The 21,958-nt window shown below is 51.9% G+C and overlaps 17 non-coding genes and 2 pseudogenes across 17 annotated transcripts; all 19 read right to left on the bottom strand.

Moving 5' to 3' along the window:
- Positions 1 to 747: 747 nt before the first annotated feature.
- LOC144764229 (U2 spliceosomal RNA) lies at positions 748 to 938 on the bottom strand. The gene has a single exon (XR_013596419.1). It is a non-coding gene; the product is annotated as a U2 spliceosomal RNA (small nuclear RNA).
- Positions 939 to 1,913: 975 nt separating this feature from the next.
- LOC144764228 (U2 spliceosomal RNA) lies at positions 1,914 to 2,104 on the bottom strand. Its single transcript, XR_013596418.1, has one exon. It is a non-coding gene; the product is annotated as a U2 spliceosomal RNA (small nuclear RNA).
- A 985-nt stretch (positions 2,105 to 3,089) lies between these two features.
- LOC144764226 (U2 spliceosomal RNA) lies at positions 3,090 to 3,280 on the bottom strand. The gene has a single exon (XR_013596416.1). It is a non-coding gene; the product is annotated as a U2 spliceosomal RNA (small nuclear RNA).
- Positions 3,281 to 4,259: 979 nt separating this feature from the next.
- On the bottom strand, positions 4,260 to 4,450 carry LOC144764225 (U2 spliceosomal RNA). The gene has a single exon (XR_013596415.1). It is a non-coding gene; the product is annotated as a U2 spliceosomal RNA (small nuclear RNA).
- A 985-nt stretch (positions 4,451 to 5,435) lies between these two features.
- LOC144764224 (U2 spliceosomal RNA) lies at positions 5,436 to 5,626 on the bottom strand. Its single transcript, XR_013596414.1, has one exon. It is a non-coding gene; the product is annotated as a U2 spliceosomal RNA (small nuclear RNA).
- Positions 5,627 to 6,601: 975 nt separating this feature from the next.
- LOC144764223 (U2 spliceosomal RNA) lies at positions 6,602 to 6,792 on the bottom strand. Its single transcript, XR_013596413.1, has one exon. It is a non-coding gene; the product is annotated as a U2 spliceosomal RNA (small nuclear RNA).
- A 985-nt stretch (positions 6,793 to 7,777) lies between these two features.
- On the bottom strand, positions 7,778 to 7,968 carry LOC144764222 (U2 spliceosomal RNA). Its single transcript, XR_013596412.1, has one exon. It is a non-coding gene; the product is annotated as a U2 spliceosomal RNA (small nuclear RNA).
- A 975-nt stretch (positions 7,969 to 8,943) lies between these two features.
- LOC144764221 (U2 spliceosomal RNA) lies at positions 8,944 to 9,134 on the bottom strand. The gene has a single exon (XR_013596411.1). It is a non-coding gene; the product is annotated as a U2 spliceosomal RNA (small nuclear RNA).
- A 946-nt stretch (positions 9,135 to 10,080) lies between these two features.
- Positions 10,081 to 10,296, bottom strand: LOC144764413 (U2 spliceosomal RNA; annotated as a pseudogene).
- Positions 10,297 to 10,727: 431 nt separating this feature from the next.
- Positions 10,728 to 10,918, bottom strand: LOC144764534 (U2 spliceosomal RNA). The gene has a single exon (XR_013596602.1). It is a non-coding gene; the product is annotated as a U2 spliceosomal RNA (small nuclear RNA).
- A 985-nt stretch (positions 10,919 to 11,903) lies between these two features.
- Positions 11,904 to 12,094, bottom strand: LOC144764220 (U2 spliceosomal RNA). The gene has a single exon (XR_013596410.1). It is a non-coding gene; the product is annotated as a U2 spliceosomal RNA (small nuclear RNA).
- A 975-nt stretch (positions 12,095 to 13,069) lies between these two features.
- LOC144764219 (U2 spliceosomal RNA) lies at positions 13,070 to 13,260 on the bottom strand. Its single transcript, XR_013596409.1, has one exon. It is a non-coding gene; the product is annotated as a U2 spliceosomal RNA (small nuclear RNA).
- A 934-nt stretch (positions 13,261 to 14,194) lies between these two features.
- LOC144764218 (U2 spliceosomal RNA) lies at positions 14,195 to 14,385 on the bottom strand. Its single transcript, XR_013596408.1, has one exon. It is a non-coding gene; the product is annotated as a U2 spliceosomal RNA (small nuclear RNA).
- Positions 14,386 to 15,319: 934 nt separating this feature from the next.
- Positions 15,320 to 15,510, bottom strand: LOC144764217 (U2 spliceosomal RNA). The gene has a single exon (XR_013596407.1). It is a non-coding gene; the product is annotated as a U2 spliceosomal RNA (small nuclear RNA).
- A 985-nt stretch (positions 15,511 to 16,495) lies between these two features.
- On the bottom strand, positions 16,496 to 16,686 carry LOC144764214 (U2 spliceosomal RNA). Its single transcript, XR_013596405.1, has one exon. It is a non-coding gene; the product is annotated as a U2 spliceosomal RNA (small nuclear RNA).
- Positions 16,687 to 17,659: 973 nt separating this feature from the next.
- LOC144764213 (U2 spliceosomal RNA) lies at positions 17,660 to 17,850 on the bottom strand. The gene has a single exon (XR_013596404.1). It is a non-coding gene; the product is annotated as a U2 spliceosomal RNA (small nuclear RNA).
- A 924-nt stretch (positions 17,851 to 18,774) lies between these two features.
- Positions 18,775 to 18,965, bottom strand: LOC144764212 (U2 spliceosomal RNA). The gene has a single exon (XR_013596403.1). It is a non-coding gene; the product is annotated as a U2 spliceosomal RNA (small nuclear RNA).
- A 973-nt stretch (positions 18,966 to 19,938) lies between these two features.
- On the bottom strand, positions 19,939 to 20,129 carry LOC144764211 (U2 spliceosomal RNA). The gene has a single exon (XR_013596402.1). It is a non-coding gene; the product is annotated as a U2 spliceosomal RNA (small nuclear RNA).
- A 973-nt stretch (positions 20,130 to 21,102) lies between these two features.
- On the bottom strand, positions 21,103 to 21,273 carry LOC144764429 (U2 spliceosomal RNA; annotated as a pseudogene).
- Between the last annotated feature and the right edge of the window lie 685 nt (positions 21,274 to 21,958).

The raw sequence follows: 21,958 nt of genomic DNA, 5'->3' as shown, positions 1-21,958 counted from the left end.
TGTCCTCTTTCTAGAATTTGCATGCCCCGCCCCTTCCTGCGCACTGCTTCCAGACGGCTGGCCAGAAAGACTGGCAGCCAGGGGATGCTGGGAATCAGCCCAGGATGCCCTGGACAGCTCCCTGACCGGATATGGCCGGCCCCTCACCCTCGCTTGCCGGGGACACTGCTCCCCTGCAGCCTAAGGCCTATAGATAAGGCTTGGCCGTTCGTGGCCGTTCGGGGCGGGCAGAGAAGGAAAAGGACTCTGTATTTTTCTTCTTGCTCAGAGAAGCCAAGGGCAGTGTCCACTTCTCTGCCAGCCTGCATGCCAGCCAGCCTGCCTGCCTGCCTCCCTCCCTTCCTCCCTCCCTCCCTCCCACTGACTTGCTGGGAACCTTCTTCCATTCGTTCCCCAGTGAAATGGATCCAAAATCACTGAAAGTCTGCTGCTGGAAAAACAATCTTTTTCCGACGTTTGTCTCTTTTCAAAGTGCAGCGTCTGGATGGAGAAGGGGAGAAAAAAAGAAATAATTTTTTATTTGTATTTTTTTTTCGTAAACCCGAAAAATTAATAAATGAATAAATAAATAACGCACGGCCCGGGTGCGGCAAATAAGTCAAATAAATACATGAATAAGGCAAGACACGGTGACCAGTTTGCTTTTATTCACACGCAAACACAATAGCGCCACTTTACAGGGTTTGGTAGTGGAGCGCTACTCTCGTTTTCTCGTCTATTTTTCAACAGCATTGTTTTCCCCGGGTGGGGAAGTGCACCATTCCTGGAGGTACTGCAATACCAGGTTGATGCGTGGAGTGGACAGAGCAAGCTCCTATTCCATCTCCCTGTTCCAAAAATCAATTTAATATATGGTCCCCAGATAGAGGACGTATCAGATATTAAACTGATAAGAACAGATACTACACTTGATCTTAGCCAAAAGGCCGAGAAGCGATAACCCGGGCCCATTCAGAATCAACGCCTCCCGAAGCAATCTACCTGGCTCACCCGGACTTGGCTCTTCCCTCGCACCGTCGCTGGCCGCCTTTCCGCCTCTTTTTCCGACTCCCAGCAAGGGCTCAGTATGTCTGGGTGGAAAGGAGGCCCCGGCCTCAGGCCTTCTCCCGGCTCCCAGAGTCCTCCTCGGCTGTCGCCTCATCAGGCGTCACTTAGCATACCCACGTTGTCCTCTTTCTAGAATTTGCATGCCCCGCCCCTTCCTGCGCACTGCTTCCAGACGGCTGGCCAGAAAGACTGGCAGCCAGGGGATGCTGGGAATCAGCCCAGGATGCCCTGGACAGCTCCCTGACCGGATATGGCCGGCCCCTCACCCTCGCTTGCCGGGGACACTGCTCCCCTGCAGCCTAAGGCCTATAGATAAGGCTTGGCCGTTCGTGGCCGTTCGGGGCGGGCAGAGAAGGAAAAGGACTCTGTATTTTTCTTCTTGCTCAGAGAAGCCAAGGGCAGTGTCCACTTCTCTGCCAGCCTGCATGCCAGCCAGCCTGCCTGCCTGCCTCCCTCCCTTCCTCCCTCCCTCCCTCCCACTGACTTGCTGGGAACCTTCTTCCATTCGTTCCCCAGTGAAATGGATCCAAAATCACTGAAAGTCTGCTGCTGGAAAAACAATCTTTTTCCGACGTTTGTCTCTTTTCAAAGTGCAGCGTCTGGATGGAGAAGGGGAGAAAAAAAGAAATAATTTTTTATTTGTATTTTTTTTTCGTAAACCCGAAAAATTAATAAATGAATAAATAAATAACGCACGGCCCGGGTGCGGCAAATAAGTCAAATAAATACATGAATAAGGCAAGACACGGTGACCAGTTTGCTTTTATTCACACGCAAACACAATAGCGCCACTTTACAGGGTTTGGTAGTGGAGCGCTACTCTCGTTTTCTCGTCTATTTTTCAACAGCATTGTTTTCCCCGGGTGGGGAAGTGCACCATTCCTGGAGGTACTGCAATACCAGGTTGATGCGTGGAGTGGACAGAGCAAGCTCCTATTCCATCTCCCTGTTCCAAAAATCAATTTAATATATGGTCCCCAGATAGAGGACGTATCAGATATTAAACTGATAAGAACAGATACTACACTTGATCTTAGCCAAAAGGCCGAGAAGCGATAACCCGGGCCCATTCAGAATCAACGCCTCCCGAAGCAATCTACCTGGCTCACCCGGACTTGGCTCTTCCCTCGCACCGTCGCTGGCCGCCTTTCCGCCTCTTTTTCCGACTCCCAGCAAGGGCTCAGTATGTCTGGGTGGAAAGGAGGCCCCGGCCTCAGGCCTTCTCCCGGCTCCCAGAGTCCTCCTCGGCTGTCGCCTCATCAGGCGTCACTTAGCATACCCACGTTGTCCTCTTTCTAGAATTTGCATGCCCCGCCCCTTCCTGCGCACTGCTTCCAGACGGCTGGCCAGAAAGACTGGCAGCCAGGGGATGCTGGGAATCAGCCCAGGATGCCCTGGACAGCTCCCTGACCGGATATGGCCGGCCCCTCACCCTCGCTTGCCGGGGACACTGCTCCCCTGCAGCCTAAGGCCTATAGATAAGGCTTGGCCGTTCGTGGCCGTTCGGGGACGGGCGGGGCGGGCAGAGAAGGAAAAGGACTCTGTATTTTTCTTCTTGCTCAGAGAAGCCAAGGGCAGTGTCCACTTCTCTGCCAGCCTGCATGCCAGCCAGCCTGCCTGCCTGCCTCCCTCCCTTCCTCCCTCCCTCCCTCCCACTGACTTGCTGGGAACCTTCTTCCATTCGTTCCCCAGTGAAATGGATCCAAAATCACTGAAAGTCTGCTGCTGGAAAAACAATCTTTTTCCGACGTTTGTCTCTTTTCAAAGTGCAGCGTCTGGATGGAGAAGGGGAGAAAAAAAGAAATAATTTTTTATTTGTATTTTTTTTTCGTAAACCCGAAAAATTAATAAATGAATAAATAAATAACGCACGGCCCGGGTGCGGCAAATAAGTCAAATAAATACATGAATAAGGCAAGACACGGTGACCAGTTTGCTTTTATTCACACGCAAACACAATAGCGCCACTTTACAGGGTTTGGTAGTGGAGCGCTACTCTCGTTTTCTCGTCTATTTTTCAACAGCATTGTTTTCCCCGGGTGGGGAAGTGCACCATTCCTGGAGGTACTGCAATACCAGGTTGATGCGTGGAGTGGACAGAGCAAGCTCCTATTCCATCTCCCTGTTCCAAAAATCAATTTAATATATGGTCCCCAGATAGAGGACGTATCAGATATTAAACTGATAAGAACAGATACTACACTTGATCTTAGCCAAAAGGCCGAGAAGCGATAACCCGGGCCCATTCAGAATCAACGCCTCCCGAAGCAATCTACCTGGCTCACCCGGACTTGGCTCTTCCCTCGCACCGTCGCTGGCCGCCTTTCCGCCTCTTTTTCCGACTCCCAGCAAGGGCTCAGTATGTCTGGGTGGAAAGGAGGCCCCGGCCTCAGGCCTTCTCCCGGCTCCCAGAGTCCTCCTCGGCTGTCGCCTCATCAGGCGTCACTTAGCATACCCACGTTGTCCTCTTTCTAGAATTTGCATGCCCCGCCCCTTCCTGCGCACTGCTTCCAGACGGCTGGCCAGAAAGACTGGCAGCCAGGGGATGCTGGGAATCAGCCCAGGATGCCCTGGACAGCTCCCTGACCGGATATGGCCGGCCCCTCACCCTCGCTTGCCGGGGACACTGCTCCCCTGCAGCCTAAGGCCTATAGATAAGGCTTGGCCGTTCGTGGCCGTTCGGGGCGGGCAGAGAAGGAAAAGGACTCTGTATTTTTCTTCTTGCTCAGAGAAGCCAAGGGCAGTGTCCACTTCTCTGCCAGCCTGCATGCCAGCCAGCCAGCCTGCCTGCCTGCCTCCCTCCCTTCCTCCCTCCCTCCCTCCCACTGACTTGCTGGGAACCTTCTTCCATTCGTTCCCCAGTGAAATGGATCCAAAATCACTGAAAGTCTGCTGCTGGAAAAACAATCTTTTTCCGACGTTTGTCTCTTTTCAAAGTGCAGCGTCTGGATGGAGAAGGGGAGAAAAAAAGAAATAATTTTTTATTTGTATTTTTTTTTCGTAAACCCGAAAAATTAATAAATGAATAAATAAATAACGCACGGCCCGGGTGCGGCAAATAAGTCAAATAAATACATGAATAAGGCAAGACACGGTGACCAGTTTGCTTTTATTCACACGCAAACACAATAGCGCCACTTTACAGGGTTTGGTAGTGGAGCGCTACTCTCGTTTTCTCGTCTATTTTTCAACAGCATTGTTTTCCCCGGGTGGGGAAGTGCACCATTCCTGGAGGTACTGCAATACCAGGTTGATGCGTGGAGTGGACAGAGCAAGCTCCTATTCCATCTCCCTGTTCCAAAAATCAATTTAATATATGGTCCCCAGATAGAGGACGTATCAGATATTAAACTGATAAGAACAGATACTACACTTGATCTTAGCCAAAAGGCCGAGAAGCGATAACCCGGGCCCATTCAGAATCAACGCCTCCCGAAGCAATCTACCTGGCTCACCCGGACTTGGCTCTTCCCTCGCACCGTCGCTGGCCGCCTTTCCGCCTCTTTTTCCGACTCCCAGCAAGGGCTCAGTATGTCTGGGTGGAAAGGAGGCCCCGGCCTCAGGCCTTCTCCCGGCTCCCAGAGTCCTCCTCGGCTGTCGCCTCATCAGGCGTCACTTAGCATACCCACGTTGTCCTCTTTCTAGAATTTGCATGCCCCGCCCCTTCCTGCGCACTGCTTCCAGACGGCTGGCCAGAAAGACTGGCAGCCAGGGGATGCTGGGAATCAGCCCAGGATGCCCTGGACAGCTCCCTGACCGGATATGGCCGGCCCCTCACCCTCGCTTGCCGGGGACACTGCTCCCCTGCAGCCTAAGGCCTATAGATAAGGCTTGGCCGTTCGTGGCCGTTCGGGGACGGGCGGGGCGGGCAGAGAAGGAAAAGGACTCTGTATTTTTCTTCTTGCTCAGAGAAGCCAAGGGCAGTGTCCACTTCTCTGCCAGCCTGCATGCCAGCCAGCCTGCCTGCCTGCCTCCCTCCCTTCCTCCCTCCCTCCCTCCCACTGACTTGCTGGGAACCTTCTTCCATTCGTTCCCCAGTGAAATGGATCCAAAATCACTGAAAGTCTGCTGCTGGAAAAACAATCTTTTTCCGACGTTTGTCTCTTTTCAAAGTGCAGCGTCTGGATGGAGAAGGGGAGAAAAAAAGAAATAATTTTTTATTTGTATTTTTTTTTCGTAAACCCGAAAAATTAATAAATGAATAAATAAATAACGCACGGCCCGGGTGCGGCAAATAAGTCAAATAAATACATGAATAAGGCAAGACACGGTGACCAGTTTGCTTTTATTCACACGCAAACACAATAGCGCCACTTTACAGGGTTTGGTAGTGGAGCGCTACTCTCGTTTTCTCGTCTATTTTTCAACAGCATTGTTTTCCCCGGGTGGGGAAGTGCACCATTCCTGGAGGTACTGCAATACCAGGTTGATGCGTGGAGTGGACAGAGCAAGCTCCTATTCCATCTCCCTGTTCCAAAAATCAATTTAATATATGGTCCCCAGATAGAGGACGTATCAGATATTAAACTGATAAGAACAGATACTACACTTGATCTTAGCCAAAAGGCCGAGAAGCGATAACCCGGGCCCATTCAGAATCAACGCCTCCCGAAGCAATCTACCTGGCTCACCCGGACTTGGCTCTTCCCTCGCACCGTCGCTGGCCGCCTTTCCGCCTCTTTTTCCGACTCCCAGCAAGGGCTCAGTATGTCTGGGTGGAAAGGAGGCCCCGGCCTCAGGCCTTCTCCCGGCTCCCAGAGTCCTCCTCGGCTGTCGCCTCATCAGGCGTCACTTAGCATACCCACGTTGTCCTCTTTCTAGAATTTGCATGCCCCGCCCCTTCCTGCGCACTGCTTCCAGACGGCTGGCCAGAAAGACTGGCAGCCAGGGGATGCTGGGAATCAGCCCAGGATGCCCTGGACAGCTCCCTGACCGGATATGGCCGGCCCCTCACCCTCGCTTGCCGGGGACACTGCTCCCCTGCAGCCTAAGGCCTATAGATAAGGCTTGGCCGTTCGTGGCCGTTCGGGGCGGGCAGAGAAGGAAAAGGACTCTGTATTTTTCTTCTTGCTCAGAGAAGCCAAGGGCAGTGTCCACTTCTCTGCCAGCCTGCATGCCAGCCAGCCTGCCTGCCTGCCTCCCTCCCTTCCTCCCTCCCTCCCTCCCACTGACTTGCTGGGAACCTTCTTCCATTCGTTCCCCAGTGAAATGGATCCAAAATCACTGAAAGTCTGCTGCTGGAAAAACAATCTTTTTCCGACGTTTGTCTCTTTTCAAAGTGCAGCGTCTGGATGGAGAAGGGGAGAAAAAAAGAAATAATTTTTTATTTGTATTTTTTTTTCGTAAACCCGAAAAATTAATAAATGAATAAATAAATAACGCACGGCCCGGGTGCGGCAAATAAGTCAAATAAATACATGAATAAGGCAAGACACGGTGACCAGTTTGCTTTTATTCACACGCAAACACAATAGCGCCACTTTACAGGGTTTGGTAGTGGAGCGCTACTCTCGTTTTCTCGTCTATTTTTCAACAGCATTGTTTTCCCCGGGTGGGGAAGTGCACCATTCCTGGAGGTACTGCAATACCAGGTTGATGCGTGGAGTGGACAGAGCAAGCTCCTATTCCATCTCCCTGTTCCAAAAATCAATTTAATATATGGTCCCCAGATAGAGGACGTATCAGATATTAAACTGATAAGAACAGATACTACACTTGATCTTAGCCAAAAGGCCGAGAAGCGATAACCCGGGCCCATTCAGAATCAACGCCTCCCGAAGCAATCTACCTGGCTCACCCGGACTTGGCTCTTCCCTCGCACCGTCGCTGGCCGCCTTTCCGCCTCTTTTTCCGACTCCCAGCAAGGGCTCAGTATGTCTGGGTGGAAAGGAGGCCCCGGCCTCAGGCCTTCTCCCGGCTCCCAGAGTCCTCCTCGGCTGTCGCCTCATCAGGCGTCACTTAGCATACCCACGTTGTCCTCTTTCTAGAATTTGCATGCCCCGCCCCTTCCTGCGCACTGCTTCCAGACGGCTGGCCAGAAAGACTGGCAGCCAGGGGATGCTGGGAATCAGCCCAGGATGCCCTGGACAGCTCCCTGACCGGATATGGCCGGCCCCTCACCCTCGCTTGCCGGGGACACTGCTCCCCTGCAGCCTAAGGCCTATAGATAAGGCTTGGCCGTTCGTGGCCGTTCGGGGACGGGCGGGGCGGGCAGAGAAGGAAAAGGACTCTGTATTTTTCTTCTTGCTCAGAGAAGCCAAGGGCAGTGTCCACTTCTCTGCCAGCCTGCATGCCAGCCAGCCTGCCTGCCTGCCTCCCTCCCTTCCTCCCTCCCTCCCTCCCACTGACTTGCTGGGAACCTTCTTCCATTCGTTCCCCAGTGAAATGGATCCAAAATCACTGAAAGTCTGCTGCTGGAAAAACAATCTTTTTCCGACGTTTGTCTCTTTTCAAAGTGCAGCGTCTGGATGGAGAAGGGGAGAAAAAAAGAAATAATTTTTTATTTGTATTTTTTTTTCGTAAACCCGAAAAATTAATAAATGAATAAATAAATAACGCACGGCCCGGGTGCGGCAAATAAGTCAAATAAATACATGAATAAGGCAAGACACGGTGACCAGTTTGCTTTTATTCACACGCAAACACAATAGCGCCACTTTACAGGGTTTGGTAGTGGAGCGCTACTCTCGTTTTCTCGTCTATTTTTCAACAGCATTGTTTTCCCCGGGTGGGGAAGTGCACCATTCCTGGAGGTACTGCAATACCAGGTTGATGCGTGGAGTGGACAGAGCAAGCTCCTATTCCATCTCCCTGTTCCAAAAATCAATTTAATATATGGTCCCCAGATAGAGGACGTATCAGATATTAAACTGATAAGAACAGATACTACACTTGATCTTAGCCAAAAGGCCGAGAAGCGATAACCCGGGCCCATTCAGAATCAACGCCTCCCGAAGCAATCTACCTGGCTCACCCGGACTTGGCTCTTCCCTCGCACCGTCGCTGGCCGCCTTTCCGCCTCTTTTTCCGACTCCCAGCAAGGGCTCAGTATGTCTGGGTGGAAAGGAGGCCCCGGCCTCAGGCCTTCTCCCGGCTCCCAGAGTCCTCCTCGGCTGTCGCCTCATCAGGCGTCACTTAGCATACCCACGTTGTCCTCTTTCTAGAATTTGCATGCCCCGCCCCTTCCTGCGCACTGCTTCCAGACGGCTGGCCAGAAAGACTGGCAGCCAGGGGATGCTGGGAATCAGCCCAGGATGCCCTGGACAGCTCCCTGACCGGATATGGCCGGCCCCTCACCCTCGCTTGCCGGGGACACTGCTCCCCTGCAGCCTAAGGCCTATAGATAAGGCTTGGCCGTTCGTGGCCGTTCGGGGCGGGCAGAGAAGGAAAAGGACTCTGTATTTTTCTTCTTGCTCAGAGAAGCCAAGGGCAGTGTCCACTTCTCTGCCAGCCTGCATGCCAGCCAGCCTGCCTGCCTGCCTCCCTCCCTTCCTCCCTCCCTCCCTCCCACTGACTTGCTGGGAACCTTCTTCCATTCGTTCCCCAGTGAAATGGATCCAAAATCACTGAAAGTCTGCTGCTGGAAAAACAATCTTTTTCCGACGTTTGTCTCTTTTCAAAGTGCAGCGTCTGGATGGAGAAGGGGAGAAAAAAAGAAATAATTTTTTATTTGTATTTTTTTTTCGTAAACCCGAAAAATTAATAAATGAATAAATAAATAACGCACGGCCCGGGTGCGGCAAATAAGTCAAATAAATACATGAATAAGGCAAGACACGGTGACCAGTTTGCTTTTATTCACACGCAAACACAATAGCGCCACTTTACAGGGTTTGGTAGTGGAGCGCTACTCTCGTTTTCTCGTCTATTTTTCAACAGCATTGTTTTCCCCGGGTGGGGAAGTGCACCATTCCTGGAGGTACTGCAATACCAGGTTGATGCGTGGAGTGGACAGAGCAAGCTCCTATTCCATCTCCCTGTTCCAAAAATCAATTTAATATATGGTCCCCAGATAGAGGACGTATCAGATATTAAACTGATAAGAACAGATACTACACTTGATCTTAGCCAAAAGGCCGAGAAGCGATAACCCGGGCCCATTCAGAATCAACGCCTCCCGAAGCAATCTACCTGGCTCACCCGGACTTGGCTCTTCCCTCGCACCGTCGCTGGCCGCCTTTCCGCCTCTTTTTCCGACTCCCAGCAAGGGCTCAGTATGTCTGGGTGGAAAGGAGGCCCCGGCCTCAGGCCTTCTCCCGGCTCCCAGAGTCCTCCTCGGCTGTCGCCTCATCAGGCGTCACTTAGCATACCCACGTTGTCCTCTTTCTAGAATTTGCATGCCCCGCCCCTTCCTGCGCACTGCTTCCAGACGGCTGGCCAGAAAGACTGGCAGCCAGGGGATGCTGGGAATCAGCCCAGGATGCCCTGGACAGCTCCCTGACCGGATATGGCCGGCCCCTCACCCTCGCTTGCCGGGGACACTGCTCCCCTGCAGCCTAAGGCCTATAGATAAGGCTTGGCCGTTCGTGGCCGTTCGGGGACGGGCGGGGCGGGCAGAGAAGGAAAAGGACTCTGTATTTTTCTTCTTGCTCAGAGAAGCCAAGGGCAGTGTCCACTTCTCTGCCAGCCTGCATGCCAGCCAGCCTGCCTGCCTGCCTCCCTCCCTTCCTCCCTCCCTCCCTCCCACTGACTTGCTGGGAACCTTCTTCCATTCGTTCCCCAGTGAAATGGATCCAAAATCACTGAAAGTCTGCTGCTGGAAAAACAATCTTTTTCCGACGTTTGTCTCTTTTCAAAGTGCAGCGTCTGGATGGAGAAGGGGAGAAAAAAAGAAATAATTTTTTATTTGTATTTTTTTTTCGTAAACCCGAAAAATTAATAAATGAATAAATAAATAACGCACGGCCCGGGTGCGGCAAATAAGTCAAATAAATACATGAATAAGGCAAGACACGGTGACCAGTTTGCTTTTATTCACACGCAAACACAATAGCGCCACTTTCTATTTTTCAACAGCATTGTTTTCCCCGGGTGGGGAAGTGCACCATTCCTGGAGGTACTGCAATACCAGGTTGATGCGTGGAGTGGACAGAGCAAGCTCCTATTCCATCTCCCTGTTCCAAAAATCAATTTAATATATGGTCCCCAGATAGAGGACGTATCAGATATTAAACTGATAAGAACAGATTTTTTTTTTTTTTTTTTTTTTTTTTTTTTGTCCTACCCGTCACACCCTCAGTCAGCAGGTCTGGCCAGTCTGCCACACCCACCGGCCTTGCCCTTCAACCGAGCCGTCTCGCCTGGCCTACTTGCCCAGGGGGTACTAGGCATGGCTTATCTTTTCAGCCACCCCCGGTCTGTCCTGCTACTACCTCCATCCAGCAGCCAACCAGCCCAGCTGAAAGCGGGGAACCAATCCGCAGACAGCCATTAGCTGGTTGGCCTTGTGCCGGTCGGACCTAGGAGGGTTCGCCTGGACAGGGGGGCGACTTAGCCTTCCAGCCATGCCGTTCGGCCCTGTCGTTCCATCCAAGGTCATCAGCCCGGTTGTCAAACAAAGCCGGTTGGCACAGCAGCCCAGTCTCGCCTGCTGACCTACGAAAAAAATCGCCATTCAGCCGGCCTGCCAGTCAGCCCCCACTGGGGTACTGCCCAACAGTCCAGCATGCCAGGCTACTAAAAACGTTATGACATTACTGTCATATGCGTAATGACATTGCTGTCATTGTCGATCCGGAACCGAATCTCGTTTCTACGTATTGGGAATATCATTGACACACAAAGTTCAATGAGCACATCCCAACTGACCGCCCTCCCCTAGGGGAGGCAAGTGAAACTACACTTGATCTTAGCCAAAAGGCCGAGAAGCGATAACCCGGGCCCATTCAGAATCAACGCCTCCCGAAGCAATCTACCTGGCTCACCCGGACTTGGCTCTTCCCTCGCACCGTCGCTGGCCGCCTTTCCGCCTCTTTTTCCGACTCCCAGCAAGGGCTCAGTATGTCTGGGTGGAAAGGAGGCCCCGGCCTCAGGCCTTCTCCCGGCTCCCAGAGTCCTCCTCGGCTGTCGCCTCATCAGGCGTCACTTAGCATACCCACGTTGTCCTCTTTCTAGAATTTGCATGCCCCGCCCCTTCCTGCGCACTGCTTCCAGACGGCTGGCCAGAAAGACTGGCAGCCAGGGGATGCTGGGAATCAGCCCAGGATGCCCTGGACAGCTCCCTGACCGGATATGGCCGGCCCCTCACCCTCGCTTGCCGGGGACACTGCTCCCCTGCAGCCTAAGGCCTATAGATAAGGCTTGGCCGTTCGTGGCCGTTCGGGGACGGGCGGGGCGGGCAGAGAAGGAAAAGGACTCTGTATTTTTCTTCTTGCTCAGAGAAGCCAAGGGCAGTGTCCACTTCTCTGCCAGCCTGCATGCCAGCCAGCCTGCCTGCCTGCCTCCCTCCCTTCCTCCCTCCCTCCCTCCCACTGACTTGCTGGGAACCTTCTTCCATTCGTTCCCCAGTGAAATGGATCCAAAATCACTGAAAGTCTGCTGCTGGAAAAACAATCTTTTTCCGACGTTTGTCTCTTTTCAAAGTGCAGCGTCTGGATGGAGAAGGGGAGAAAAAAAGAAATAATTTTTTATTTGTATTTTTTTTTCGTAAACCCGAAAAATTAATAAATGAATAAATAAATAACGCACGGCCCGGGTGCGGCAAATAAGTCAAATAAATACATGAATAAGGCAAGACACGGTGACCAGTTTGCTTTTATTCACACGCAAACACAATAGCGCCACTTTACAGGGTTTGGTAGTGGAGCGCTACTCTCGTTTTCTCGTCTATTTTTCAACAGCATTGTTTTCCCCGGGTGGGGAAGTGCACCATTCCTGGAGGTACTGCAATACCAGGTTGATGCGTGGAGTGGACAGAGCAAGCTCCTATTCCATCTCCCTGTTCCAAAAATCAATTTAATATATGGTCCCCAGATAGAGGACGTATCAGATATTAAACTGATAAGAACAGATACTACACTTGATCTTAGCCAAAAGGCCGAGAAGCGATAACCCGGGCCCATTCAGAATCAACGCCTCCCGAAGCAATCTACCTGGCTCACCCGGACTTGGCTCTTCCCTCGCACCGTCGCTGGCCGCCTTTCCGCCTCTTTTTCCGACTCCCAGCAAGGGCTCAGTATGTCTGGGTGGAAAGGAGGCCCCGGCCTCAGGCCTTCTCCCGGCTCCCAGAGTCCTCCTCGGCTGTCGCCTCATCAGGCGTCACTTAGCATACCCACGTTGTCCTCTTTCTAGAATTTGCATGCCCCGCCCCTTCCTGCGCACTGCTTCCAGACGGCTGGCCAGAAAGACTGGCAGCCAGGGGATGCTGGGAATCAGCCCAGGATGCCCTGGACAGCTCCCTGACCGGATATGGCCGGCCCCTCACCCTCGCTTGCCGGGGACACTGCTCCCCTGCAGCCTAAGGCCTATAGATAAGGCTTGGCCGTTCGTGGCCGTTCGGGGCGGGCAGAGAAGGAAAAGGACTCTGTATTTTTCTTCTTGCTCAGAGAAGCCAAGGGCAGTGTCCACTTCTCTGCCAGCCTGCATGCCAGCCAGCCTGCCTGCCTGCCTCCCTCCCTTCCTCCCTCCCTCCCTCCCACTGACTTGCTGGGAACCTTCTTCCATTCGTTCCCCAGTGAAATGGATCCAAAATCACTGAAAGTCTGCTGCTGGAAAAACAATCTTTTTCCGACGTTTGTCTCTTTTCAAAGTGCAGCGTCTGGATGGAGAAGGGGAGAAAAAAAGAAATAATTTTTTATTTGTATTTTTTTTTCGTAAACCCGAAAAATTAATAAATGAATAAATAAATAACGCACGGCCCGGGTGCGGCAAATAAGTCAAATAAATACATGAATAAGGCAAGACACGGTGACCAGTTTGCTTTTATTCACACGCAAACACAATAGCGCCACTTTACAGGGTTTGGTAGTGGAGCGCTACTCTCGTTTTCTCGTCTATTTTTCAACAGCATTGTTTTCCCCGGGTGGGGAAGTGCACCATTCCTGGAGGTACTGCAATACCAGGTTGATGCGTGGAGTGGACAGAGCAAGCTCCTATTCCATCTCCCTGTTCCAAAAATCAATTTAATATATGGTCCCCAGATAGAGGACGTATCAGATATTAAACTGATAAGAACAGATACTACACTTGATCTTAGCCAAAAGGCCGAGAAGCGATAACCCGGGCCCATTCAGAATCAACGCCTCCCGAAGCAATCTACCTGGCTCACCCGGACTTGGCTCTTCCCTCGCACCGTCGCTGGCCGCCTTTCCGCCTCTTTTTCCGACTCCCAGCAAGGGCTCAGTATGTCTGGGTGGAAAGGAGGCCCCGGCCTCAGGCCTTCTCCCGGCTCCCAGAGTCCTCCTCGGCTGTCGCCTCATCAGGCGTCACTTAGCATACCCACGTTGTCCTCTTTCTAGAATTTGCATGCCCCGCCCCTTCCTGCGCACTGCTTCCAGACGGCTGGCCAGAAAGCCTGGCAGCCAGGGGATGCTGGGAATCAGCCCAGGATGCCCTGGACAGCTCCCTGACCGGATATGGCCGGCCCCTCACCCTCGCTTGCCGGGGACACTGCTCCCCTGCAGCCTAAGGCCTATAGATAAGGCTTGGCCGTTCGTGGCCGTTCGGGGACGGGCGGGGCGGGCAGAGAAGGAAAAGGACTCTGTATTTTTCTTCTTGCTCAGAGAAGCCAAGGGCAGTGTCCACTTCTCTGCCAGCCTGCATGCCAGCCAGCCTGCCTGCCTGCCTCCCTCCCTCCCTCCCACTGACTTGCTGGGAACCTTCTTCCATTCGTTCCCCAGTGAAATGGATCCAAAATCACTGAAAGTCTGCTGCTGGAAAAACAATCTTTTTCCGACGTTTGTCTCTTTTCAAAGTGCAGCGTCTGGATGGAGAAGGGGAGAAAAAAAGAAATAATTTTTTATTTGTATTTTTTTTTCGTAAACCCGAAAAATTAATAAATGAATAAATAAATAACGCACGGCCCGGGTGCGGCAAATAAGTCAAATAAATACATGAATAAGGCAAGACACGGTGACCAGTTTGCTTTTATTCACACGCAAACACAATAGCGCCACTTTCTATTTTTCAACAGCATTGTTTTCCCCGGGTGGGGAAGTGCACCATTCCTGGAGGTACTGCAATACCAGGTTGATGCGTGGAGTGGACAGAGCAAGCTCCTATTCCATCTCCCTGTTCCAAAAATCAATTTAATATATGGTCCCCAGATAGAGGACGTATCAGATATTAAACTGATAAGAACAGATACTACACTTGATCTTAGCCAAAAGGCCGAGAAGCGATAACCCGGGCCCATTCAGAATCAACGCCTCCCGAAGCAATCTACCTGGCTCACCCGGACTTGGCTCTTCCCTCGCACCGTCGCTGGCCGCCTTTCCGCCTCTTTTTCCGACTCCCAGCAAGGGCTCAGTATGTCTGGGTGGAAAGGAGGCCCCGGCCTCAGGCCTTCTCCCGGCTCCCAGAGTCCTCCTCGGCTGTCGCCTCATCAGGCGTCACTTAGCATACCCACGTTGTCCTCTTTCTAGAATTTGCATGCCCCGCCCCTTCCTGCGCACTGCTTCCAGACGGCTGGCCAGAAAGACTGGCAGCCAGGGGATGCTGGGAATCAGCCCAGGATGCCCTGGACAGCTCCCTGACCGGATATGGCCGGCCCCTCACCCTCGCTTGCCGGGGACACTGCTCCCCTGCAGCCTAAGGCCTATAGATAAGGCTTGGCCGTTCGTGGCCGTTCGGGGACGGGCGGGGCGGGCAGAGAAGGAAAAGGACTCTGTATTTTTCTTCTTGCTCAGAGAAGCCAAGGGCAGTGTCCACTTCTCTGCCAGCCTGCATGCCAGCCAGCCTGCCTGCCTGCCTCCCTCCCTCCCTCCCACTGACTTGCTGGGAACCTTCTTCCATTCGTTCCCCAGTGAAATGGATCCAAAATCACTGAAAGTCTGCTGCTGGAAAAACAATCTTTTTCCGACGTTTGTCTCTTTTCAAAGTGCAGCGTCTGGATGGAGAAGGGGAGAAAAAAAGAAATAATTTTTTATTTGTATTTTTTTTTCGTAAACCCGAAAAATTAATAAATGAATAAATAAATAACGCACGGCCCGGGTGCGGCAAATAAGTCAAATAAATACATGAATAAGGCAAGACACGGTGACCAGTTTGCTTTTATTCACACGCAAACACAATAGCGCCACTTTCTATTTTTCAACAGCATTGTTTTCCCCGGGTGGGGAAGTGCACCATTCCTGGAGGTACTGCAATACCAGGTTGATGCGTGGAGTGGACAGAGCAAGCTCCTATTCCATCTCCCTGTTCCAAAAATCAATTTAATATATGGTCCCCAGATAGAGGACGTATCAGATATTAAACTGATAAGAACAGATACTACACTTGATCTTAGCCAAAAGGCCGAGAAGCGATAACCCGGGCCCATTCAGAATCAACGCCTCCCGAAGCAATCTACCTGGCTCACCCGGACTTGGCTCTTCCCTCGCACCGTCGCTGGCCGCCTTTCCGCCTCTTTTTCCGACTCCCAGCAAGGGCTCAGTATGTCTGGGTGGAAAGGAGGCCCCGGCCTCAGGCCTTCTCCCGGCTCCCAGAGTCCTCCTCGGCTGTCGCCTCATCAGGCGTCACTTAGCATACCCACGTTGTCCTCTTTCTAGAATTTGCATGCCCCGCCCCTTCCTGCGCACTGCTTCCAGACGGCTGGCCAGAAAGACTGGCAGCCAGGGGATGCTGGGAATCAGCCCAGGATGCCCTGGACAGCTCCCTGACCGGATATGGCCGGCCCCTCACCCTCGCTTGCCGGGGACACTGCTCCCCTGCAGCCTAAGGCCTATAGATAAGGCTTGGCCGTTCGTGGCCGTTCGGGGACGGGCGGGGCGGGCAGAGAAGGAAAAGGACTCTGTATTTTTCTTCTTGCTCAGAGAAGCCAAGGGCAGTGTCCACTTCTCTGCCAGCCTGCATGCCAGCCAGCCTGCCTGCCTGCCTCCCTCCCTTCCTCCCTCCCTCCCTCCCACTGACTTGCTGGGAACCTTCTTCCATTCGTTCCCCAGTGAAATGGATCCAAAATCACTGAAAGTCTGCTGCTGGAAAAACAATCTTTTTCCGACGTTTGTCTCTTTTCAAAGTGCAGCGTCTGGATGGAGAAGGGGAGAAAAAAAGAAATAATTTTTTATTTGTATTTTTTTTTCGTAAACCCGAAAAATTAATAAATGAATAAATAAATAACGCACGGCCCGGGTGCGGCAAATAAGTCAAATAAATACATGAATAAGGCAAGACACGGTGACCAGTTTGCTTTTATTCACACGCAAACACAATAGCGCCACTTTACAGGGTTTGGTAGTGGAGCGCTACTCTCGTTTTCTCGTCTATTTTTCAACAGCATTGTTTTCCCCGGGTGGGGAAGTGCACCATTCCTGGAGGTACTGCAATACCAGGTTGATGCGTGGAGTGGACAGAGCAAGCTCCTATTCCATCTCCCTGTTCCAAAAATCAATTTAATATATGGTCCCCAGATAGAGGACGTATCAGATATTAAACTGATAAGAACAGATACTACACTTGATCTTAGCCAAAAGGCCGAGAAGCGATAACCCGGGCCCATTCAGAATCAACGCCTCCCGAAGCAATCTACCTGGCTCACCCGGACTTGGCTCTTCCCTCGCACCGTCGCTGGCCGCCTTTCCGCCTCTTTTTCCGACTCCCAGCAAGGGCTCAGTATGTCTGGGTGGAAAGGAGGCCCCGGCCTCAGGCCTTCTCCCGGCTCCCAGAGTCCTCCTCGGCTGTCGCCTCATCAGGCGTCACTTAGCATACCCACGTTGTCCTCTTTCTAGAATTTGCATGCCCCGCCCCTTCCTGCGCACTGCTTCCAGACGGCTGGCCAGAAAGACTGGCAGCCAGGGGATGCTGGGAATCAGCCCAGGATGCCCTGGACAGCTCCCTGACCGGATATGGCCGGCCCCTCACCCTCGCTTGCCGGGGACACTGCTCCCCTGCAGCCTAAGGCCTATAGATAAGGCTTGGCCGTTCGTGGCCGTTCGGGGACGGGCGGGGCGGGCAGAGAAGGAAAAGGACTCTGTATTTTTCTTCTTGCTCAGAGAAGCCAAGGGCAGTGTCCACTTCTCTGCCAGCCTGCATGCCAGCCAGCCTGCCTGCCTGCCTCCCTCCCTCCCTCCCACTGACTTGCTGGGAACCTTCTTCCATTCGTTCCCCAGTGAAATGGATCCAAAATCACTGAAAGTCTGCTGCTGGAAAAACAATCTTTTTCCGACGTTTGTCTCTTTTCAAAGTGCAGCGTCTGGATGGAGAAGGGGAGAAAAAAAGAAATAATTTTTTATTTGTATTTTTTTTTCGTAAACCCGAAAAATTAATAAATGAATAAATAAATAACGCACGGCCCGGGTGCGGCAAATAAGTCAAATAAATACATGAATAAGGCAAGACACGGTGACCAGTTTGCTTTTATTCACACGCAAACACAATAGCGCCACTTTACAGGGTTTGGTAGTGGAGCGCTACTCTCGTTTTCTCGTCTATTTTTCAACAGCATTGTTTTCCCCGGGTGGGGAAGTGCACCATTCCTGGAGGTACTGCAATACCAGGTTGATGCGTGGAGTGGACAGAGCAAGCTCCTATTCCATCTCCCTGTTCCAAAAATCAATTTAATATATGGTCCCCAGATAGAGGACGTATCAGATATTAAACTGATAAGAACAGATACTACACTTGATCTTAGCCAAAAGGCCGAGAAGCGATAACCCGGGCCCATTCAGAATCAACGCCTCCCGAAGCAATCTACCTGGCTCACCCGGACTTGGCTCTTCCCTCGCACCGTCGCTGGCCGCCTTTCCGCCTCTTTTTCCGACTCCCAGCAAGGGCTCAGTATGTCTGGGTGGAAAGGAGGCCCCGGCCTCAGGCCTTCTCCCGGCTCCCAGAGTCCTCCTCGGCTGTCGCCTCATCAGGCGTCACTTAGCATACCCACGTTGTCCTCTTTCTAGAATTTGCATGCCCCGCCCCTTCCTGCGCACTGCTTCCAGACGGCTGGCCAGAAAGACTGGCAGCCAGGGGATGCTGGGAATCAGCCCAGGATGCCCTGGACAGCTCCCTGACCGGATATGGCCGGCCCCTCACCCTCGCTTGCCGGGGACACTGCTCCCCTGCAGCCTAAGGCCTATAGATAAGGCTTGGCCGTTCGTGGCCGTTCGGGGCGGGCAGAGAAGGAAAAGGACTCTGTATTTTTCTTCTTGCTCAGAGAAGCCAAGGGCAGTGTCCACTTCTCTGCCAGCCTGCATGCCAGCCAGCCTGCCTGCCTGCCTCCCTCCCTCCCTCCCACTGACTTGCTGGGAACCTTCTTCCATTCGTTCCCCAGTGAAATGGATCCAAAATCACTGAAAGTCTGCTGCTGGAAAAACAATCTTTTTCCGACGTTTGTCTCTTTTCAAAGTGCAGCGTCTGGATGGAGAAGGGGAGAAAAAAAGAAATAATTTTTTATTTGTATTTTTTTTTCGTAAACCCGAAAAATTAATAAATGAATAAATAAATAACGCACGGCCCGGGTGCGGCAAATAAGTCAAATAAATACATGAATAAGGCAAGACACGGTGACCAGTTTGCTTTTATTCACACGCAAACACAATAGCGCCACTTTCTATTTTTCAACAGCATTGTTTTCCCCGGGTGGGGAAGTGCACCATTCCTGGAGGTACTGCAATACCAGGTTGATGCGTGGAGTGGACAGAGCAAGCTCCTATTCCATCTCCCTGTTCCAAAAATCAATTTAATATATGGTCCCCAGATAGAGGACGTATCAGATATTAAACTGATAAGAACAGATACTACACTTGATCTTAGCCAAAAGGCCGAGAAGCGATAACCCGGGCCCATTCAGAATCAACGCCTCCCGAAGCAATCTACCTGGCTCACCCGGACTTGGCTCTTCCCTCGCACCGTCGCTGGCCGCCTTTCCGCCTCTTTTTCCGACTCCCAGCAAGGGCTCAGTATGTCTGGGTGGAAAGGAGGCCCCGGCCTCAGGCCTTCTCCCGGCTCCCAGAGTCCTCCTCGGCTGTCGCCTCATCAGGCGTCACTTAGCATACCCACGTTGTCCTCTTTCTAGAATTTGCATGCCCCGCCCCTTCCTGCGCACTGCTTCCAGACGGCTGGCCAGAAAGACTGGCAGCCAGGGGATGCTGGGAATCAGCCCAGGATGCCCTGGACAGCTCCCTGACCGGATATGGCCGGCCCCTCACCCTCGCTTGCCGGGGACACTGCTCCCCTGCAGCCTAAGGCCTATAGATAAGGCTTGGCCGTTCGTGGCCGTTCGGGGACGGGCGGGGCGGGCAGAGAAGGAAAAGGACTCTGTATTTTTCTTCTTGCTCAGAGAAGCCAAGGGCAGTGTCCACTTCTCTGCCAGCCTGCATGCCAGCCAGCCTGCCTGCCTGCCTCCCTCCCTCCCTCCCACTGACTTGCTGGGAACCTTCTTCCATTCGTTCCCCAGTGAAATGGATCCAAAATCACTGAAAGTCTGCTGCTGGAAAAACAATCTTTTTCCGACGTTTGTCTCTTTTCAAAGTGCAGCGTCTGGATGGAGAAGGGGAGAAAAAAAGAAATAATTTTTTATTTGTATTTTTTTTTCGTAAACCCGAAAAATTAATAAATGAATAAATAAATAACGCACGGCCCGGGTGCGGCAAATAAGTCAAATAAATACATGAATAAGGCAAGACACGGTGACCAGTTTGCTTTTATTCACACGCAAACACAATAGCGCCACTTTACAGGGTTTGGTAGTGGAGCGCTACTCTCGTTTTCTCGTCTATTTTTCAACAGCATTGTTTTCCCCGGGTGGGGAAGTGCACCATTCCTGGAGGTACTGCAATACCAGGTTGATGCGTGGAGTGGACAGAGCAAGCTCCTATTCCATCTCCCTGTTCCAAAAATCAATTTAATATATGGTCCCCAGATAGAGGACGTATCAGATATTAAACTGATAAGAACAGATACTACACTTGATCTTAGCCAAAAGGCCGAGAAGCGATAACCCGGGCCCATTCAGAATCAACGCCTCCCGAAGCAATCTACCTGGCTCACCCGGACTTGGCTCTTCCCTCGCACCGTCGCTGGCCGCCTTTCCGCCTCTTTTTCCGACTCCCAGCAAGGGCTCAGTATGTCTGGGTGGAAAGGAGGCCCCGGCCTCAGGCCTTCTCCCGGCTCCCAGAGTCCTCCTCGGCTGTCGCCTCATCAGGCGTCACTTAGCATACCCACGTTGTCCTCTTTCTAGAATTTGCATGCCCCGCCCCTTCCTGCGCACTGCTTCCAGACGGCTGGCCAGAAAGACTGGCAGCCAGGGGATGCTGGGAATCAGCCCAGGATGCCCTGGACAGCTCCCTGACCGGATATGGCCGGCCCCTCACCCTCGCTTGCCGGGGACACTGCTCCCCTGCAGCCTAAGGCCTATAGATAAGGCTTGGCCGTTCGTGGCCGTTCGGGGACGGGCGGGGCGGGCAGAGAAGGAAAAGGACTCTGTATTTTTCTTCTTGCTCAGAGAAGCCAAGGGCAGTGTCCACTTCTCTGCCAGCCTGCATGCCAGCCAGCCTGCCTGCCTGCCTCCCTCCCTCCCTCCCACTGACTTGCTGGGAACCTTCTTCCATTCGTTCCCCAGTGAAATGGATCCAAAATCACTGAAAGTCTGCTGCTGGAAAAACAATCTTTTTCCGACGTTTGTCTCTTTTCAAAGTGCAGCGTCTGGATGGAGAAGGGGAGAAAAAAAGAAATAATTTTTTATTTGTATTTTTTTTTCGTAAACCCGAAAAATTAATAAATGAATAAATAAATAACGCACGGCCCGGGTGCGGCAAATAAGTCAAATAAATACATGAATAAGGCAAGACACGGTGACCAGTTTGCTTTTATTCACACGCAAACACAATAGCGCCACTTTACAGGGTTTGGTAGTGGAGCGCTACTCTCGTTTTCTCGTCTATTTTTCAACAGCATTGTTTTCCCCGGGTGGGGAAGTGCACCATTCCTGGAGGTACTGCAATACCAGGTTGATGCGTGGAGTGGACAGAGCAAGCTCCTATTCCATCTCCCTGTTCCAAAAATCAATTTAATATATGGTCCCCAGATAGAGGACGTATCAGATATTAAACTGATAAGAACAGATTTTTTTTTTTTTTTTTTTTTTTTTTTTTTTTTAATTTTTTTTTTTTTTTTTTTTGTCAGGGCATCGTTTCTGGTTCAGATACATCAATCGTCACCTTCCACAACACCCTTGTTATTCGTAAGTCGTTGGTAACAAACTTGGCAACAAGTGCGCAAGCTATCCCATTGACCTTTTACCTGTGAAGGGAAAAGGTCACGTTAAATAAAATACATACAGTAAATTATTTACATTTACTCCACCTGTCTTCATCCGTTCTCTCCTCTCTCCGATCCCCAACTGGTTCCTGGATTGAAGGAAAAAATAGGGAAACACAGGTTAGTGGTCCCTCTGGGGGCCTCTTGAGTGACAAGTCGGCCTCCGTTGGGGTTGCTTTTGTTCCCTGAGTCTTTCTGGGGCCCCTGCGTGACAGGCTACCCCTTCGGTCCTCAGGTTTCGTCCTCGCTATCCCCATCTGATCCGTCCAGTGCTGTGTAGTCGCGCAGGAGGCTGTGGATCATCTTACGGCATCCCAGGGTTGATGTCTCCTTTTTCCCTACTACCAGGCGGTTTCTGGAGAACAGAAGAACATCTTTGAAACAGCACAGGAGCCTCCAGCAGCCCTGGAGGTCGCTTAGTGCGTGTGTCCCTGGGAACAGTCCATACATCACAGAGTCCGCAGTGATGCAGGTCGTAGGTATCCAGGCCCTAAGCTCTGTGCCCAGG

This window comes from Lissotriton helveticus, chromosome 6 (genome assembly GCF_964261635.1).
Source record: "Lissotriton helveticus chromosome 6, aLisHel1.1, whole genome shotgun sequence".
NCBI lineage: Eukaryota > Metazoa > Chordata > Amphibia > Caudata > Salamandridae > Lissotriton > Lissotriton helveticus.
Note: the sequence above shows the minus strand (reverse complement) of the source record. Positions and strands in the feature narration are given on the sequence as shown.